Source organism: Stegostoma tigrinum, chromosome 6 (genome assembly GCF_030684315.1).
Source record: "Stegostoma tigrinum isolate sSteTig4 chromosome 6, sSteTig4.hap1, whole genome shotgun sequence".
In the NCBI taxonomy this organism is placed as follows: domain Eukaryota; kingdom Metazoa; phylum Chordata; class Chondrichthyes; order Orectolobiformes; family Stegostomatidae; genus Stegostoma; species Stegostoma tigrinum.
Window position 1 is genome coordinate 64,766,949 of NC_081359.1, and position 22,470 is coordinate 64,789,418.

Genomic DNA, 22,470 nt, shown 5'->3' on the forward strand with positions numbered 1-22,470 from the left:
AAAAATGTCTTTGGTGGTGGAGTTGGATTGCAGATGGCAGAAGTATCGGAGGATGATATGTTGGATCCAGAGATTGGTGGGGTGGTACATGAGGACGAGGGGGTTCTGTTTTGGTTGTTATTGTGGGGAGGGGTTGTGAGGGATGAGTTGCGGGAAATGCGAGAGACACATTTGGGGTCATTTTCAACCACTGTGGAGGGGAAGTTGCGGTCCTTGAAAAACAAGGACACCGGGATGACCGGGAATGGAATCCCTCATCTCAGGAGCAGATTCAGTGGAGGCAAAGGAATTGGGAATAGGGGATGGCTTTTTTTGCAGAAAGGTGGGTGAGGAGGTGTCCTCTAGGTAGCTGTGGGAGTCGGTGGGTTTGAAATGGATATCAGTTTCCTGGTGGTTGCCAGAGTTGGGAATAGAGAGGCCCAGGCCGGAGGGAGAGGTATCAGAAATGGTCCAGGTGAACTTAAGATTGGGGTGAAAGTTGTTAGTGAAGTGGATAAACAGTTCAAGCTCCTCTTCTCCTTTATCCATTTTCTATCCACCTCTCCCTTTCTCCCTATTTATTTCAGAATCTCCCTCTCCTCCCCCATTTCTTTATTACTGGTATGGCCGGTTTGTCCTATGAGGAGAGATTAATGATATTCTGCCTGTATTAGGATTATAGGTTATAAGAGCACAAGAAGGCATTTAGCCTGAAGAGCATGTTCTACCACTCAAGATCATGACTGAATATCTACCTCAACACCATATTCCTTCACTATTCCCATTATGTTTGCTGTCATTAGTAAATTGAAATCTACCAGTCTTTGACTTGAACTTACTTAATGACAGACCATCCACAGAACTTTGGGGTAGAGATCCCAAAGATTCATCATCCTCTGCATGAAGAAGATCCTCCTCATCTCAGTTCAAAAATAGCTTGCCTTCTATTCTGAGACCATGTTCCTTGGTTCTAGATCCCAGAACCAGCAGTAGCTTCCTTTCTGCATCCACCTTGTCTGCCTGCTTAAGTCTCCTGTCAGTTCCGTGAAATCACCTCTCATTCTTCTATACTTCAATGTAGGTCTTGTATCATCCATCTCTCCTCAGAATATAGTTCCATCCCCTCAGAAATCAATCCAGTGAACCTCTGCTGCACTCCCTCTATGGCTGACCACTTCCAAGCTTCTGGACTGGTATCAGAAGCTACCTTTTACTGACTGCATGAGGAACACCTAGGCAAAAGCTACATGCCTCGACTTAACTGACAACTGCTGCCAAGCAGGACAGGTTTCAGCACTCTAGGATGAAGGCTATCAAGTTTGGGGGATTTGTGAATGTTCAGCCTCATTAATTTCTCTAATACTACTTCTGCACTTTAAATTTATTTAAGTTCCTCACCCTCAACAGGCCTGTGGATCTTAATTCATTCACGGCGATTTCGTATGTCTTCTTCTGTGAGGAAAGGCACAGAGTACTTGCTTAGCTGTTATGCTATTTCTCTACTTCCCATTATAAATTCTCCTGTCTCTTAGTGTAATGTCTCTGCACTCTGCATTTATACATACTTATAGAAGCTTTATAAGCTGTTTCTATGTTTCTTGCTATTTTGCATGCACATTTACTCTTTATTTTGTTATATATCTCTTGAATTCACCTCTTTATTTATTCCACCTGAATTTCTTCTTTGGTTCCCATGCCTCTGAAATGTGTAAACCCTCCTTAAATTCTAAAATCCTGAAAAACCTAATCGTCAGGCTTATAACTTTTTCTGTCAGTTGAAAAGCCTCTTTCTTTAACTTTGTAGTATTATCTTTAACTTCCATTGTTAGCCATAGTTGTCCAGCCTCTCCTTTTTGATAATTTTGTCTGAAAGAGATGTATTGATTTTTGAAACCAAGCATTAATTCTTTAAATAATAGCCATAGCCTATTTACCATCAAACCTTTCAAAATATATTTTCCAATCTACCATGCCAGCTTCCTCCTTTTACCTTCATATTGTTTTTTGTTTAGATTTAAGATAGTTTCAGATAGAGCTGTATCTTTATCAAATTTAATAAACAAGTCCGTTGTGATGGTCACTATTTTGTGAAGGTTCTTAGGTACCTCTTTCTCATTACATAATACTTGATCTAAAATAACTTGTGCCCTAGTTAGTTCTGTAACAAATTCTCCCTCTATAGTATTGATGCACATTGGATTTAACCATTCTGTCTGCTGATCACAGTTACCCATGATTACTGCATTCCCCTTCCCACTCACACACACACACACACGCACACACACACACACACCTCTAATTCCCTAATTTATGCCATACCCCACATTAGTAGTACTGTTTGGTGGAACATAAATCTCTCCTTCCAATGTTTGTTGTCTTTTATTGTTCATTAACATCACAAAAACAGATAGAATATCCTGTTCTTCTGATTGGAGATTTTTTCTCAGTTATTATCACCATGATGCCCATCTTTTTACCCTTTGTGCCTTTCTCTCTTACATGCCAAGTAACCTTTAATATGCAGTTCCCAGTCTTTGTCACTCTACAGCCCTGTCACGACAATGACAATCAAATCATACTTATTATATAAATTAACACCATCAATTTGTATATCACATTGTAACTGCAGCATACATTCAGAAAAAGTTACATTAATTTTGCTTTTTTAACATTATTATGTAATTTGATCCTGATTGCTTTTAGGATTTGTTTCCATGGTTGTGTGTTTGCAATTGCAGCTTTTCTACTTGCCAAAACCCATTTTATTTTTATTCCACCTGAATTTCCTGTTTGGTTCCCATGCCTCTGATAATGTGTAAACCCTCCTTAACAGAACTAGCAAATCTCCCCCTCAGGGTATCAGACCATGTCCTGCCATTGTGTAACCAGTCCTCCTTGTACAGGCCCCAGCAGTTCCAGAACTAGTCCCAATTCTCCAGAAATCTAAAGCTGTTCCTCCAGCAGTATTTTTCCAGCTAGGCATTAATTCTCTCAGTGTTCTTATTTCTATACTCAGACGCATGTGTACCAATTGAGAGCAACCTTGACATTACTGTTTTACAATCTCTTGCCTAGCTCCCTGAATTCTATATAGGTCCTAATTCTTAATAGGACCAGTCTGCTGAGTAGTCATCTGTTCTTTTGTGCCTACGTGGTCTTAATGTGCAGTGTAACCATTTTGTTAAACATGTCATTCAAAGTTTTCTTAGCCTCACAGTTGCAGCACAGTGATTCTAACAGCCATTTGAGTTCCAAAATGTGGAGCTTATGGCATTGCAACTATTGAAATTTATATTCAAGTAATAAATCTGGAATTGAAAGCTTCCATTAGAGAAGGTGACCATGAACATGCAATTTAGGATCAGACCTGGGCCCTTTGAGCCAACTCTACCATTCAATATGGTCATGGCTGATCTGATTACCCCACAGTCCTGTCTACCTCTGATAATCTTTCACTGTTTTGCTTGTCAGTTGTCTATCTAGCTCCAACTTAAAAATAGTCAAACAATCTGCTTCCAACACTACGCAAGAAACACAGTGCCAAAGACTGACAGCCCTCTGTGAGAGATAATTTCTCCTCATCTCTGTCTTAAATAGAAACTTCTAGAATCTCCCATAAGACAAAACACCCTCTCTATATCTACCATGTCAAGAGTGCTCAGGATCTTATACTTTCAATTAAATTGTCTCTTACAGTTTTGAATTCCAATGAAGATAAACCTAGTCCAATATTTCCAGCCAAGACAGTGCTATGTAATTCAAAAGTTAATCTTGAAAACTTTCTCTGAACTCTTTTTAGTTGCTTCAAAGACCAGCCAGGTAGTACCTGAGACACCAGAGTCTATTCCACTCACTAACCAGTTTTCCATTTTAGAGGGCAATGGTTCATGAGAGGAATGATGTGACAGTCAAGCATATAGCATGCAAAGCTTTCAGCTTCACAGGCTGGAAGAAGAAGAGTGGAAGGACAATAGCGATAGGTGAAACAGACAAGCATATTAGTGGTGATAGATGTTACTTCAGGATGATATGTTGCCTTCTTGCGCCAGGATGTGGAGTGCCGGTGTTGGACTGGCGTGGACAAAGTCAGAAGTCACACAACACCAGGTTGCAGTCCTACAGGTTTAGTCGAAATCACAAGCTTTTGGAGCGTAGTCCCTTCACCAGGTGCAGTGAGAGAGAAGCACGTAGAACACAGAGTTAATAGGCAGACAGATCAAGAGCAAAGAGATCAAAAGATCATACAACTGGCGTGAGTGGAGTGTCAGATAGTAAGTCTCTGTAGGTGATCAAGAGTTCTTGGTGCCAGGGTCAAATGTCACAGAGCAACTGCAAGATGTTCTTTTGAGAAAGAATGAAGAGCCAAAAATTGTGGACCAGATTGGCACCAAAATTGAGGTAGAAGCAACAAAGAGATCCTGGATACATAATTTATTTATTTGCTTCCTTAATTATGTACAAAATTATCATCAATTGTCATAAAAATCTATTAAGTTTATTAATACCAATTAGGTAAGGAAATCTGGCCTACACTTTGACTTGTAACTCTTCTCTGAAATGGCCTATCCATTCACTCATTTTGAGGGCAATTATGCCTGCACAAATGTTAACAAGTCCCATGTCTCACTAATGAAAGACAACCAACTGTTCAGATCAAAGCCTCACAGTCTTGTCAAACAACTGATGGGAGGAAGACGATGTTCCTTAAACATTCCAATCTTTAAAAGATTTTGAAGCCCACAAAAAGAGTGCAAGAGACAAGCCTGTGCCCTTTGCAACCATCTTTAACCAGAAGTAAGAAGTGAAGTATCCCATTCAGCCTTCTGAGATCTCCAGCATCATAGATGCCAATTCAATTCATTTTCACCACAGCATTATTCTTTCATCCTTAAATTTTCTTTCATTCCCATCTCTCCTGAAACACTGATATGTGCTTGCCTACAATTCCACAGCACCATCCATCCTCCGGGGTCTTGACTGAATAGATATATTTTGTCCACATATTACATACCATATCACAGTGTGATATAATATCAGATGTTCACATTATTGAAGTTCATAATAAGTAGACCATCTAATTTTTTTGCCGCAGTAAATGGTATCTGGTCATTGAAGGATCAGTAGTTTAAACACAGTTCAATATAAACAAATAGAGAAGTGTGTTCAGATTGCATAAAAGCAAAAGAACCCTGAACAATTCATTAATTGATAGTTTTGCATCACCCATGCCTATGTAATGAGCTGTTATGTATAAAAATAGTTGGTTGATTTGTGCCCAGAGGCAAATCATGGCTAATAGCAGAGCTCATGAATTTCATCATTCTGTAGCTGCACAACCTACCACAGAATTTCATTTCCACTGCACTCACTAAGTATTTCTGAGATTGTTCAATGTCATTCAAGAATGTGAAAGGCACTTCAGAAAATAGTAACAAGACTATTGACAGACGATATAATAGAGAACATCGCAGCATTTTGTAAATTCTTAGAAATAAAATACATTTGTCAACTTAACTGTACTTGTCCAGAACATGCCAGGACTAGTGGCTATATATCCTAATTAGGATTAGACTTAGGTTTATCATTCACTGAATTGTAGACTGTCCAATGCCTTTGTCTCCTTCAAGGTTTGGAGAAAATTGCAGCAGCAGATCTTCATTTGATAAATCTTCCATGTTAAATGGGCATCAAAGTCTCCAATATGGTGCACGGGAATCATGTCTTCGTTATGAACCAAAAGTGCTATGCCTGTGATTGGTCACATTTTGTTGTGGAAATACAAGTGAGATTAACAGTGCTTATTGCTTTTGATGAAAATACAACCAAAAACCTCCAGTATGCATATGCACAATTAGATGCAAAAATCTGAAAGCTGTTGTCCAAAAGTGCCATTCTTTCTTAATCTGAATTATTTTAGAATTATACTGAATAGGTACCATGTATATCGAGTCTTAATTATTTCCAAACCACCTCTCTGGAATTGAATTAAATTTTACTAGTGTGGAATGCAATTCCTTGAGCTTTTAATTATTATTGACTATTTATAAAATGCTAGAACCTTATTTTTACTTTTTCTTTATGCTTCCTTTGTCTCTCTTTCCTAATCTAACCTTTCTTCCCTCTTTTTCTATTGTTTCCCACACCCAACTTGACATTCAGTTTACTTTTCTAACTAGCATTGTCTGTTTCAGAAAATAGGTTCCTCATTAAAAATTCATCAACCTGATGCATTATTGTTGCCTTGTTCCTAAAAAGTCCCAGATGTTTTGTTGAGGGTGCCACTCAGATTGGATGTCATGCTGACACCAAGCAAGACAAGATACCATTAGTAAATCTATGGGTCAGTACAAGTTTAAAGCAGTGATAATGGGAACTGCAGATGCTGGAGAATCCAAGATAACAAAGTGTGGAGCTGGATGAACACAGCAGGCCAAGCAGCATCTCAGGAGCACAAAAGCTGACGTTTTGGGCCTAGACCCTTCATCAGAATTAAATCATCAGATCAGGTTTAAAGCACCTTTCTTTCATCAGTCAGAACAAAATATGGTCTTTTGTTATTGGAAAGGTAGGAACCTGCACCTGTTGCTCTCTTGGTAAAACTATATTGACCTGAATTGCTGTGTTCAAGAAAAAAGTCGTTGGAATACAATTTAATAGTCATGCTCAGGATGGAATTAGTCTGGGAGTCAGAAGCCATCATGTTCCTAAAGGAATTATTCAAGTCATTGCAGAGAGGGTAGTTTCTTTCCAACAAGTGGAGATGTGGAGAGGAATAGGGAAGTAGGTGAAGTTGCCACTTCTAGATCACAAACTCAGTATCTCCTTATGCCCAATCTGACCAACAAGTGACTCAGGCTCAATTCTGAATACCCGATTTCCCTAGTTATATTACATTGCAGTATCAGTGTCATCATTGGTCATGATGTTCACATGTTACATGTAGCCCGGCCAGTTCATGATATCCCTGAATATCTTATCCTTGAGCTAGAAGGACATCTGGCAAAAATGCGTCAAATACAATGCAAAACCAGTGAATGATATATTTTAACTCCATATTAACTGATTTACAATTGAGGCAGCAGGCTTTATAGAAATGAAATAGTTGTTTGGTAAGCAGTGTCAAAACAAATGTGTTTGTCTTACAAAACAACTGATTTTTGAACCCGTTGGGTATAATGGAAGGGAAAAGAGAGTGTGTAAGATTGTGCTTAATGTGTTTCGAACGGGAGACTAGAACCAGAGCTATTGATTAACATAAAAGGACGATACCCCAGAGATTATATCTGTAGTTGGAAATAAGTGGTCTGATCAGAAGATTCGAGAGACAATAATACAGTGACAAACTAATGGAATCTGCTCCTACATAAAGGAAGGCTCTAAAGACCATATGAAATAGGAGCACGAGTTGACCATTCCCCACTCCAGCCTGCTATGCCATTCTATAGGATCATGGCTGATCTGACACTCCTCGTGTCCACATTCCTGCCCTTTCCCCTTAACTCTTAATTCCATGACTGATCAAGAATGTATCTGTCTCAGTCTTAAATATACACAAGGACTCTATCCCCACAACTCTCTGTGGCAAGGACTGCCAAAGACTCAGAGCCCTCTGAGGGAAGAAAATCCTCCTTATTTCAGTCTTAAATTGGCATCCCTTTATTCTGCAACTATGACATCTCATCCTAGACTCTCCCATGAATCTGCACACTTCTGTTATGAAGCAGCTTGACAAGTAAGCAGACAAATTGTTCTGAGATAGATATACAGAGTATAGAATGATACAGCATGGAAACAGACCCTTTGGTCCAACTTGTTTATGCTAATCAGATATCCTAAATTAATCTAGTCCCATTTGCCAACAATTCACCTGTGACCTTATAAACCCTTCCTATTCATATACCCATCCAGATGCTTTATAAATGTAGCAATTGTACAAGCCTCTACCACTGCCTCTGGCAGCTTGTTCCATACATGCACCACCGTCTGCATGAAAAAGTTGCCCCTTAGGTCCCTTTTAAATCTTTCCCCTCTCACCTTAAACCTATGCCCTCCAGCTTTGGATGACATGACACTGGGGTAAAGACCTAGGCTGTTCACTATATCCATGCCCTTCATGATTTTATAAATCTCTATAATGTCACCTCTCAGCCTCCCATGCTCCAGGGAAAATAGCTCCAGGCGATTCAGTCTCTCCATCGAGCTCAAACGCTCCAAACCTGGTAACATTCTTGTAAATCTTTTGTGAACCCTTTCAAGTTTCACAACATTCTTCCAGTAGCAGGGAGACCGGAACTGAGCGCAGTATTCCAAAAGGGGCCTAAACAATATCCTGTGCAGTTCCCAACTCTCGTATTCAATGCACTATCCAATAAAGGCAAACATACCAAAGGCATTTTTCACTATTCTGTCTATCTGCGACTCAACTTTCAAGGAGCTATAAACCTGTACTTCAATGTCTCTTTGTTCAGCAACACATCCCAAGATTTTTCCACGTTTGGAAAGCAGACATTCTAACTCCCAAATTTATTATCCTCTAAACATGTATTTATGATTCTTTGACTAAGAGGGCGAAGGTCCACTTCTGTTCTTTCTGATTGCTGCTATACGTTCAGCCAAAATCTCTTTTACATCTATAAAGTGTGTTTCTGCTGGTATTACAGTGATAGAGTGGGAGAGTCTTGAGGAAATGCACTCCTCTCCCTTCCATTCATTGTATCATGAAATAACTTTGGCCTGGGTTTTGCAGTCCAATTGTAATAGGTTAAATGCGTACATTGTTGTAGAAATGTTAATCATAGATGATAGTACTCTAATCTGTCCCATTCCCTTACTCCAGCACAAAACCTGCAATTTTATTTTCTTTTAAATTTATTTTTCCAATAATTGATTGTCTGCTTTGCAAACATTTGTGGACAACAAGTTCCAGGTTTTTATCAACTGTTGTGTAAAAAGGGCCTTGCCTCGCTTCACTACTGCATGTCTTGCCTGGAACCAGGCATCTGTTTCCCTGAGTCCTTATGCCATGAAGTGATGGGGACAGTAAGTGACAGAAGGGTCACTAGGATGATCCTGGTATGAAGAGATTGTCTTATGAGCAAAGACTAAACAGTTGGGACTCTACTCATTGGAGTTTATAAGACTGAAAGATGATCTTATTGAAATATATGGTATTTTTAAGGGAATAAAACAAAGAACTGTGGATGTTGAAGATCTAAAGTAGAAACAGAAATTGCTGGAGAAATTCAGCAGGTCTCGCAGCATGTGTAGGGTGAAAACAGAGTTAACGTTTCAAGTTCAGACAGCAAACAGGAAGAACTCAAGTGGACCTTTTCCCTCTTGGTCATAGATTCATCAAAACATGTTTATAGGATAATCAATTTGAAAGTTAGTCCGTCTGCCTTCTAAACTTGCTTCATCTCAGAATAATTTTGCTGTTTACTTGTAAAGCTCCTTCATAACAGAAGAGTGTAGATTTACAATTAGAGAAGGGCCTGCCAATCAAATGTCAGTGACATCAGTTGTAAAGGTCACATTGGTCAACTCAGCCACAAATATTTACAAGAATTTGAATTATATAAGCAAGGTTAAGGAACAATACACGACACTGCTGGATTGCATACAGTTAAATGAAAACTGGGTTTTTGTAAAACTGAAGCAAGGTCTGATGACAAAAATAACTTTCATCCTGTCCTAGTTAATATTCTAATTGGAAAATTCTAAGGCTATTAATAGATTTTAAAAGAAAAATGGATCAATACAGGTACAGAATATTAAAATGAATATGAATTTCTTTTCAATTTTATCTCTAGCGTAAATAGGTCTTACTATGTTACCTTTTTATGTCCACTTCATTGTTCCAGGAAGACTTTCTTACCAAAGCAGTTAATTTAGATGAGACTTATAATTGCATTTAAACAGATTCGGTTCCTGAAGAGGGGTAAAAGTTATTTCAAGTAGCTTTCAACAGTAATGTTTTAAAAGTAATTTTAATTCAATACATAAATAGACAAACATTTTCTATGTGTCACATTCATAATTTATTTTACCATTTGTAACTTCTGTAAGACTTATATTTACAGGATATTTTTGTTGTTATTACAATGGTGCTTTGCTAAAAATATGAAGCAATGTGCCTTTTCCCATACGCAAGTACTCAATTGAAAGAGCTACTAAGAATTGCAAACTTCAATTCAAAGATGCAGGGCTTTTTAAAATATTAATTCTCTACAGAGGCACCCTCTCATTTGTTTTCTTCTAATACATTTTTGTGCAGGATTTTTTTTTGCATGGTCATGCACATGCAGTCAATCAAAGGATCTGACTTGTGTATGGCCCAAAACTTTCAGGCTACTGCACAGCCAGACAACTCAGAGCTACAAGATAACAAAGTGTGAAGCTGGATGAACACAGCAGGCCAAGCAGCATCTCAGGAGCACAAAAGCTGACGTTTCGGGCCTAGACCCTTCATCAGAGATGAATCACACTTTGTTATCTTGGATTCTCCAGCATCTGCAGTTCCCATTATCACTGATACAACTCAGAGCTACAGTGCTTTTTGCCCCATTTTCTCACTACTTCTGTTATGAAAATCCAATATCATTCAGAGTGCAGATAAGAGAAAAAGCCACTGAAGTGCATTATGAGAATGGAAGAATATGCAGAAAAGGCAGGGAAAGGCATTAGTTGAGTTCTCATTTGGACATCTACTGCAAATACTTTTCTATGCAATATCAATATGTTTATGCTATCACCATTGGTATTGTTTCCAGGGGGCAAAATAATAATTTGCTACTGTTGAACTGCATTCTCCCAGGGCCACTCACTATCAAATCTAAACATGATCTGCTTCAATCCTTAAAGCCAATCAGGATGTCTTGCTCCAGGTGGAAGCCCATATTATATGTTGGCAAGTGACAGACTGTTATTAAAAGCATATTAGAAACATATGGAATGAGAAATAAGACAAAGAATACAAGGATACTATGGGTTTGTGATGCAATGGTACTGTTTCTATCAATGGGCCAGAAAGCTTGAGTTCAAATCCTACCTGGTTCAGCAGAATGTCATAACTCATCTGAACAGGTTGATCAGAAAATATTTGCAAGGATATTTAGAAATTGCAATTGTGACATAATGTTAGAGTGTTAATGTGGAGTAAGGGATCTGTACCAAATGATTTCATGCAATCATGAGTTTTTTCTTTAGTTTTCACAATTTGCAATACTGATTTGTACCAACTATCAGTAAGTCACAAACATTATTATTGTAATGACTAGTATTAGCTGTAGGTCAGGAAATATCTGCAACATTTTCAGAACTGTCAACTTTGTTGAAATGTTGGTGAAATTTACGATCAAAATGAATGAGACAGAACACATTTATTTAAACAGTTGAAGCTGTATTTATTTATAAGAGTTAGCAATGTCAAAACCAATTCCATTTTGTAAACAAGGGCCGTTTCAGAATGAGAGACAATAGGCCCATATTTTTCACAGCATTTTTTGTATAATCTGTTAAACATCTGGCATACGTTTTAATTGTGACTTGCATCAAACCCGAGGTGAATCCTGTTTCAGCTGATGCAAAATCACAAATATATTTAAGCAGTATCAATGGGGTCTGAATTTTCCTAGAGACAGAAGAATTGTGCACCTTAATCTACATGGCATGGAGCCCTAAACCTGGACATTCCAACCCTGTATCAGGCATCCACCAATTTTGTGGCTGTGGCTTTGGTGGCCGTTATTCTAACCAACCTATATATCAATGTATAATCACCCCCTGATCCCTATTACATTTTAATAGCTCATATGCCAACTTACTGCCAAATAATGCCCCCTACCCACCATGCTTTGTCCCTATACCTGCTATACCAATTCCACCAATCTCCTTAGTTTTCACTAAGTGTTTTTCATTAAGTTATTCAATAAGTGTAATGGGACGTTATGAAGTGGCAATGATGTGGGAGTATGCTAAGGAGCGGAACTTGAGCAGTTGTGCAAGGATTTCAGCAGCAGATGGTAATTAGATTAGATTTTAGATTAGATTCCCTACAGTGTGGAAACAGGCCCTTTGGCCCAACAAGTCCACACTGCCCCTTGGAGCATCCCACCCAGACCCATCCCGCTATAACCCACACACCCCTGAACACTACGAGCAATTTAGCATGGCCAATCCACCTAGCCTGCACATTCTGGGCTGTGGGAGGAAACTGGAGCACCCAGAGGAAACCCACGCAGACATGGGGAGAATGTGTAAACTCCACACAGTGATGAATGAGGGCAGCTGGAGCACTCAAAAAGACCTGGAAAATCAGTGTCTTTGGGAAAGGAAGATTAATGGAAAGAAGGAATAGACAGACAAATTATTCCTCAACTCAATGCAAATTGCAGGCTTCATTCCTTGTAAATACTGTATATTTTTCCTTGTTTAACATAATTTCCCTTTGTGATTGTAATAACCCGATGGGAGTGGAACAAAGAAACTCTGCTTTATGATATTTAGGCTATCCATGTGTTCAAATCTCATGGTACACAAGCATAAACATGAACAACATTTACTAGACACAAATATTGGAAGGATTTCATTACAGGCATCAGAAAAGGATTCAAATTCACAATAATCCTTTTATATCAGCAATGTCTTACAAACACTAACAATTCCAGTGAAGAATTACCAATATCCCCATATCAAGATTTCTTAAACAGGCTGAGACTGCCATACTAGGTTTAAAAATATCCACAAGATGCTGGTAATTCTCCCCGATTAACCGAAAACAAACTGCAAACAAAGCATATGATTATTTTATCTTCAAAGAAAACACCAATGATTTCCCTAAATTCTAGTTCCAGCAGTCTATTTTTGGCATATTCACAAGACTGGCTGACTGACTGACTGAATGAACTCTAGATCCTACTGTCTCTCTGTGTGTCCTGGACCACAATCATTAGGCAACGGCGCAGTTCTGTCTTTTTAAAAATGCGTTGAACTGCTAAGTTCTATTTTTTCATTGCGAGGGTTGTAAAGCCTCATAAAAATTGCATGCAAACAAATAATCCTCGAGACATCTTGGCACCAAGCCCACAAAACTAACTCTACAATGAAAAGGAAATTAAAATGATCTCATCCATTCTTTACACACAAATGCAAAATATATCTTAAAGTTAAAGTTACACATTGTTTCTCACATTCGTGGAATTTATATACTTGAGGAAAATATCTAAATCTATCGGAATTTCTTCAAAGAAAAGAACTGGAAAGCTCAGGTACCCTTATGTGATTGTCAGAAGTAGACATAACTGGTGCATAAAATATTGACCAAGTATGTGGAACTTTCAAACTGCTAAGTCATTGAGGTCACCTGCTCTTTAAATTTTAAGAAAAAAACTTTGCTGTGTCTTGAAGTTGAAATAAAAATTGCAATTCCAACAGATGTTGATTAATATAATCCTGAGGACTAGATTTATAGTATTAATACATTTTGACTGTTACCACAATCTACTACTACTACTACAATGAAAGGTGGTTGTAGCTCAGAATTTGATTGATAGCTTCAAGTAGTTATAAAGAAATAAGCAGTCTTGATGTGGGGCTTGAATGCAAATGTTTGGTTTAATAAGGATTAAGTAATTTGTGACATTTAAATGCATTGAATGGGTAATTATCAATGAGAATACATTTTCTAATACAGTAACATCGATAATCAATACTTGGAATTTCATTTTATTTAGCTTCAGCATAGCTCTTGAGGTCAGCCTATGGTGGTGGAATTGGCGTAGCAGGTGTAAGGACAAAACATTGCAGATAGAGGGCATTACTTAACATTAAGATGGCACATGAGCTATGAAAGGTACTGGAGATGAGTGGGGGATTATAGGTTGGTATTAATTGGTTCTAAATTGGAGATGAAGAGGGGATCATGAGCTGGTAATGTTATTCCTTCCTTACATCAACGTTAGCAAGTTAGGTATAAATTGCAAAGGGCTTCACAAGATTATTTAACAACGTAAATTGCATTTAACCAGCTAAAATGCACAGTTCACTAGCAGAAAAAAAAGCATAACTTTTTCGCTGTTTGTTCAATGGAGCAATCCTGACTGTGTCTGCTGAAATGGTGTGCGTTGTTCTAACATGAGTGAAAATGATAAACTTCAGCAACATGGAAACACCAGCAACACAGTTTTCATAGCTCAATCGGGCTGGGAAAGGAATGCTAGTTATGGGCAATTCATCCATGGCAAGCAGCATCGAACCATATCCTGGATGAGAACAGGAATAGGTGTACCAGGGTCTGCAAAAGAAAAATAACTAAACGATTGGATAGATTTCACAGGAAAATGTGAAACAACGTTTCTGGGGGCATCAATGACGCAAATAACAGAGTGGTGTTTAGAATGATTACTGCAGCAGTACTGTAATGAAAGAATAGTCATAAACTGGGATCTTGCCAGTTTGATGACATAATGTTAAAAATTTATGGGTGTTTTATTTTCCAGGCCAAATGCAGAAGGAAATCAAGCTATAAAATACTAAAGAGATGTAGAAGCTGGCAAAGGAAGCAGAGTGGTAGTTGCAGATCATCTTATCTGTTATTAAATAACAACCTAAATAGTACCACAATATTCTCAGTTTCTAAGGCAACCCTTTTGATTATGTGACAGTGTTGTCATCAATAAATTAATTACTTCTCAAAGCTATTTACCTTAATCTATTAAAGTGTGTCTTATTCATTTTAGTTAAATGACACATTTTCAAAAGGATCAATAATCATAACCATACTCCATTTAATTATAATGCTATTTTACTCATAATGTAAAAGTGCAGCTTGTGAAGAGTGTTTTAATAATTGTTCAACAAAAAACAGACACTTACTAATATCAGTGAGATTGATGTGCCTGCTTTCCACAGTAGAGTTTATGTTTGATATACTAGTTTCAATTCTGTACTTTCAGATGCCCACTTTACTTTGCCATCATTTTTACTACAGCAAAACATAAAGTTTAACATGCGTACATAGTTTGGAAAAGTAACAACATTTTCACTGCTTCTTTGACCAATTCTGGGTACTCTGTAGCAATAGGTGGTCAAAATTGAAAAGGTGTTTATTCATTAAACTTAATTTTCATCAAGCAGTCACAAGATAATTTCATCAGTTCCACTTCTGTTTTTTTGTTCTTCAATTTATTATTACGGTGATGTACCTGTCAGAAATTGATAAGTAAACTTCACATGATCAGGAAGGAGAGATCACATTTTGGGTGAAGCACAGCCCAGGTGACTGTATATTTTTGGGATTTTGGAGCAGTGTGGGAATTCAATGCCCAGGGGAAGAGGTGCTATATGCTTACTTTTTCAGTTCATTCATTGCAAGGTTTTTAAAAAAATAAATTGAAGCCCAGGATGGGAGCTTGAGGAACTCTGCATTGAGTTGATGAGCTGCAGTCTGAGCTTCGAAAACTGTGACACTTCAGGGAGGAGAAAGTTTCCTCGATGTTGGATTTCAGGAGGCAGTCACAACTCTTAGATTAATTGCCTCAAATTCAGGCAGGGACAGGAGGTGTGACTACGAGTGAGGCAGGAAGAGGATTCAGGAGATGGTGCTGAAGGAGCCTCACTTTTTGAGCTTGTCTAACAGGTTTGAGATTCTTGCTCCCTGTGTGGATGAGAGCAAGTGCTGTAGAGAGGATAAGCAAACTGACCAAAACATAGTGATTTTGGGAGCCATTCAAGAGAGGGGAGAAAAGAGAAATGAAGTTGTAATTGGAGATAGTATGGTTTGGGATATAGATACTGTTACCGTGGCCAGGATTGAGAGCCCCAAAGGTGTGTTGCCTGCTTGATGTCTTAGCTTAGGATATCTCATCTGGGCTGCAGAGCACATTCGAATGGAAGGGAAAAGGCTCAGTTGTTGTGGTTCACATACAAAGCAATGACACAGGTAGAATGAAGAAAAAGATTCCGCTGAGCGGATATGAATAGCTAGGGACAAAATATAATTAATAAGTTATAATCCCTGAACCATGAGTCAATTTGCAGGGCATAACAAGATGAAATGGGTAAATATATGGCTCAAAGATTGGTGTGGGAGAAATGGTCTGAACTTATGAGTAATTGGCACCAATACAGGGAAGGAGGGAGCTATTCTGATGGAATGGACTTCATCTGAATCATGCTGGGACCAGAGTCCTGGCAAATTGCATGACTAGGGCTGTAGATAGGGTATTAAAATAAATAATAGGGTGGGGCTGGGCAGCTCAGTTGTATGGAACATTAGAAAATCAAAAGTAAAGGTAAAGGAGGAATGCAGATTATTGATGGGACTGATTGTTACCAGAAAATAAAGGAGGGGCAGAGCATGTGAATGTCATATTGACCAAGGAAACATAAAATTGTGGGGATTTTGATAACTGAACAAAATTAAAGGCTTTGTCTGTTAATGCATGAAGCATTCAGAATAAATGAACTGATGGTGCAAATTGAGGTGAATTAATATGATCTCATTGCCATTACAGAAATATGGTTACAAGTCTATCAAAACTGGGAACCTAACATTCAGGGATATTTAACCTTTGGGAAAGACAGGAGGGATGGAAGAGGTGGTGGGGTAGCGGTGTCAATAAGAGATGAAATGAAGACAGTTGTGAGAGGTTATCTGCACTCATGTAATGTAGAGCCCATTTGGGTCGAGGTTAAAAAAAAGTGAGGGAAAGAAGACATTGTAAGAGTACTGTGCAGAGCTCCAAATAATAGCCATTCTGTAGGAAAGGCTATAAATCAAAAAATAGTAGGACCATGTAAAAAGAATAGAGTAACAATTGTGGGTGACTTCAATCATAATGTGATTCAATTACCAAATTGGAAAGTGTAGCTATGACAACAAAATTCATACTGTGCATTAGAGATAGTTTCGTTGAGTAACATGTCATGGACTAAATCAGGGAGCAGGTTATTCTGGGTCTGGAATTGGGTAATGAGGCAGGTTTAAAAAATGACCTTAGAATAAAAGATACTCTTGGGAGTAGCGATCATAATATGATCAAATTTAATATTCTATTTGAGAGTGATAAACTTGGATCAGTAACAATTGTGCTTAAATAAAAAGAGTTACAATGAAACAGGGACAGATTTAACTAAAATGAACTGGGTGGGTAGATTAGTAGGAATGATAATAAGTACGCAGTGGCAGAAAACTAAGGGGGTAATTCCTAACTCTCAACAAAAATACATCCCAGCAAAGAGGAGACATTCTAAGAGAGGGATAAACCAACCATGTTTAACCAAGGAAGTAAAAGAGAGTATGATATAAAAAGAAAAACATATAAGAAGCCAAAAAGCCAATGGCAGAATTCAGAATCCAGAAACAAAACGACTAAAAAGGTAACGAAAGAGGAAACAACAATTAGGGCAAATGAATGAGGAATATAAAAACTGACAATAAGAGCTTCTTTAAATCAATGAAAAGGAAGATGGAGTTCAAAGTGAACATAGTGCTCCTTCGAAAACAAATCTGGAGAGAAGGTTATGGGGAACAAGGAAATGGCAGAGAAGTTAAAGAGATATTTGCAACAGTCTTTATGGTAGATGTATTCTGTGAGTACTTCAAATATCCCAATAATACTAAAGAACATGTAGGAGGAATTAAGTACTATCATCATCTCTAAAGAAGTAGCCTTAGACCCAATGGGACTAAAGGCAGATTAGTCCCCTGACACAAGAGATAACACAGTGAGGAGCTGGAGGAACAAAACAAGCCAGGCAGCATCAGAGGAGCAGGAAAGTTGACATTTCAGGTTGCGACCCTTCTTCAGAAGGAAGGTCCCCGACCTGAAACGTCAACTTTCCTGCTCCTCTGATCCTGCCTGGCCTGCTGTGTTCCTCCAGCTCCACACTGTGTTATCTCTGACTCCAGCATCGGCACTTCTTTCTATCTCTGAGTAAGTCCCCTGACCTGATGGTTTCCACTGTAGAACCTTAAAAGAGGTAGCTGCAGAGATGGTGGATGCATTGTTTGTAGTTTTCCAAAAATCCTCAGATTCTAGAGAAGTATTGGAGAACTGGAAAATTGCCAATTTGACACCCTTATTCAAGCAGGGAGGGAGGCAAAAAGCAGGTAACTATAGGCTGATTAACCTAAGATCTATTGCTGGAGAAGTATAGGAATCAATTATTTAGGAAAATCACAATCTAATCCAGCAAAGTCAGAGTCAATAATGAAAAGAAAAGTTTTGTTGACCAATTTATTGGAATTTTTCAAAGAAGTCCTGACCAGAATGGGTAAAAGGGAACCAATATGCAGTTGTATTTGAAGTTCCAGAAGGCATTCAACTAGGTACCTCACAAAAGTTTAAGTCAAATGATAAGAGCCCACCATGTTGGAGGTTGTAAACTGACATGATAGATAACTGGTTAATGGGCAGGAAACAAAGACGGGGTGAAAAGGCATTCTCTTTCACGTTGGCAACCCGTGACCAATGGAGTTCCACAGGGATCAGTGCAGGAACCACAACTGCTTACAACACATAACACAAAACATATCTTCTACCTTGACCATGCGAAGGACTGTAATGCTGGACATTTTGTTTCTTTATTTTTCTAATTTATTCCTAAGATCCTGTACCTAGATACCTTATTACCTAAGATGGTGCTGTAAGTGGCAACCTCTGTAAACTTTTCATTGCACTCATGTTTGTGATATGTGCCAATAAACCTAATTAATTTCAATATATAAATGATTTGGAAGAAGTAAGCGAACATACTGTAGCCAAGTTTGTAGACAATACAAAAATATGTGGATGTTGTTACAGGAAGAGAAATAGTTTACAGCAACATGTGATGGGGTTAGTGAGCAGCAAAATGTCGGCAAGTGGAATATAATGTGAAATAATTCATTTTGGAAGGAATAACTAAAGAAGTGTATTATTTACATGGAGAAAACCTGCAGAAAGTTGCAACATAAAGGAATTTGAGGTACTCGTGCCCAAAACAGAAAATGCTAGCACACAAGTGCAGCAGGTAATCAGGAAGGTTAATGGAGTGTTGGCCCTTAATTCAAATGGGTTGGAGTATAACAGTCAAAAAGTCTTATTGTAACTGTACGAAATTCTAGTGAAACAGCATTTGAGTACTGTAAGCAGTTTTTTGTCTCCTAATTTAAGAAAAAATATTTTTTTCATTGGAGGTATTTCGGAGAAGGTTCATTATGATGACACCTGTATGTAGGGATTTTCTTATGAAAAAAGGCTAATCAGGTTAGGAGTCTACGAACTGGAGTTTAGTATGAGAGCTGGTCATCTTGAAACATATAGGATTCTTAAAGGGCTTGTCAGGGTCAATGTTGAGAGGATGCTTCCCCTTTTCGGAGAGTCTACGACCTGGGGGCATTGTTTCAGAATTAAGAGGTACCAATTTAAAACTGAGATGAGGAGGAATTTTGTCTCTCAGAGGGTTGTGAGTCTTTGGAACTCCTTACCACAGAAAGCTGTAGGGGCAGAGTTGTTGTGCATATTTAAGGATGAGATAGATCCTTGATCTTTTGGAGAATGAAGGGTTGTGGGGAAAAGGCGAGAAAGTGGACACGAGGAGTGTCTGATCAGCCATAATCCTTAATGAATGTCAGAGAAGGCAAAAGGCGGCAAATAGCCTAATCCTGTTCCTATTTCTTATAGTCCTGTGGTCTAACAAGACTGATCTGTATTTACATTTAAAAATAAACATTGAACTATTCTGCCATGGTGGGAAGAGTTGATGCGGGGGCGGGGGGTGAATTTTTGCAGGTAAAGGAGTGGCTGGAAAATGGGAACCTTAAAAAATGCGATAATGAGTATCTTCCTGTTAGGGTGAAGGGCAAGGCTGGTAGGTGTAGGGAATGCTGGATGACTAGAGAAACTGAGGTTTTCAGCAAGAAAAAGAAGGAAATGTCTATGCCATATGTCAAGCATAGACAGCAGAGATCAAGTCAATCCTAAGAAGAGTATAAAGGCAGTAGGAGTACATGTTAGAGAGAAATCAGGAAGGCAAAAGAGGAACATGAGATAGCTTTGTTAAATAGGGTTAAAAAGGATCCAAAGGGATTTTATAAATACGTTAAGGACAAAAGGGTAACTAGAGAGAGAATAGGGCCCCTTAAAGATCAACAAGGCCATCTTTGTGTAGAACCACAGGGAATGGGAGATATGCTAAATGAGTATTTTGTGCCAGTGTTTACTGTGGACAAGAATATGAAACAGATGGAACATGGGGAAATAGAAAGAAATATCTTGAAAAATATCCATATTACGGGGAAGGGGGGCACAGTGGAAGGGAGCGGGGGTACTGGACAGCTTAAAATGCATAAGTGTGGATAAATCCCTGGGACTTGTTCACGTGTACCTTAGAACTCTGTGAAAAGCTAGGGAACTCAGTGCTGGGGCCCTTTGCTGAGAGATTGCAGACTGGAGGTTGAGTAATGTGGTGCCACTATTTAAGGAAGGTAGTAAAGCCAAGGAACTATAGACCAGTGAGCCTGACACCGGTGGTGGGCAAGTTGTTGGAGGGAATCCTGGGGGACATGAATTAAATGTATTTGGAAAGGCAGGGTCTCAATGGAGATAATCAACGTGGCTTTGGATGTGGGAAATCATGTCTCACGAGATTTAGTTTATTGAAGGAGCAGCGAATAGGATTGATGAGGGCAGAGCAGTGGGCGTGATCTATATGAACTTTAATAAGCCGTTCGACAATAGTCTACCATGTTCCTCATGGTAGACTGGTTAGCAAGGGTAAATTACATGTAATATCAGGAGAACTAGCCATTTGGATACAGAACTGGCTCGAAGGTAGAAGACAGAGGGTGGTGGTGGGGTGTTGCTTTTCAGACTGGAGGCCTATGACCAGTGGTGTGCCACAAGGATCTGTGCTGAGTCCACTGCTTTTCATCATTTATATAAATGATTTGGATGTACACATAGGAGATATTGTTAGTAAGTTTGCAGATGACACCAAAATTGGAGGTGTAGTGGACAGCGAAGAAGGTTACCTCAGAGTACAACAGGATCGTGATCAGATGGGCCAATGGGCCAAGGAGTGGCAGATGGAGTTTAATTTAGATAAATGTGAAGTGCTGCATTTTGGAAAGGCAAATCAGGAAAGGACTTATACCCATAATGGTTAGGTCCTGGGGAGCGTTGCTGAACAAAGACAGCTTGAAGCACAGGTTCATAGTTCTTTGAAAGAGGAGTCGCAGGCAGATAGAATAGTGAAGAAGGCTTTTGGTGTGCTTGCCTTCATTGGTCAGTAAATTGAGTATAGGAGTTGGGAGGTTATGTTGAGGCTATACAGGACATTGGTTCGGCCAATTTTGGAATACTGTGTGCAATTTTGGTGTCCCTGCTATAGGAAGGGTAGTTTGAAACTTGAAAGGGTTCTGAAAAGATTTACAAGGATGTTGTCAGGGCTGGTGAGTTTGAGCTATAAGGAGAGGCTGAATAGGCTGGGGCTATTTTTCCCGAAGTGTCGAAGACTGAGGGGTGACCTGATAGAGGTTTATAAAATCATGGAGGGGTTGGGGGGGGGGGGGTGCATGGATAGGGTAAATAGGCAAGTTCTCTTCCCCAGGGTGGGAAATCCAAAACTAGAGGGCATAAGTTTAAGGTGATAGGGTAAATATTTAAAAGGGACCCAAGGGGCAACTTTTTCACGCAAAGGGTGGTGCGTGTACGGAATGAACTGCCAGCGGAAGTGGTGGAGGCTGTACAATTACAACATTTACAAGGCATCTGGATGGGTAAATGAATAGGAAGGGTTTAGAAGGAAATAGGCCAAATGTTGGGAAATGGGACTAAATTTGTCTAGGATATCTGATCAGCATGGATAAGTTAGACCGAAGGGTCTGTTTCTGTGCTGTACACCTCTATGACTCTATGACCAATAAGCTTTTCTTTCACACCATCAACCATTATTGTGTGTAAATCCAGAAGTTGAGTTCATAGTAGAAACATATCTGAAGCTTAATTGCTTGGTGTAGTTTCTAAATCTCAGTTTTTGTTTAAAATGTTGCCATCATGTCACTCACTGGAAGTATCACTCAGTTGCACCCTTAAATCGACAGATTTGTTATCTATAATTGGTCAGAGTTTTTCAGATAATTCAGGGCTATGCACAGAAAGAACAGACAGTAGTTCTTTCACCCAAGCATTGCCTTCCCTTAGACCAGATGCATTGCTGAGCATGACGATAAAAATACTTCTTGTTTACAGCCTCCTGAAGACTTTGCAATAACACAGAAGCTAGCTATTACCATGAGTACTCTCAGCAAGACAAATTGCAAATTACAATCTCAAAGCCCTCCTGTCATTTGATATTTTACAATTCTCCTGAAAGTTCATCAATTGTTTTGTTAACTGTGCCCTTAAAAAAAGATAGTCTTCAGTTTTTCTGCAGTGTCTTCACTTACTATCACTTAACATTTTTCTTCAGCCACTAGATTAATCAGTTTCTCTCTGACAGTATAGGCTT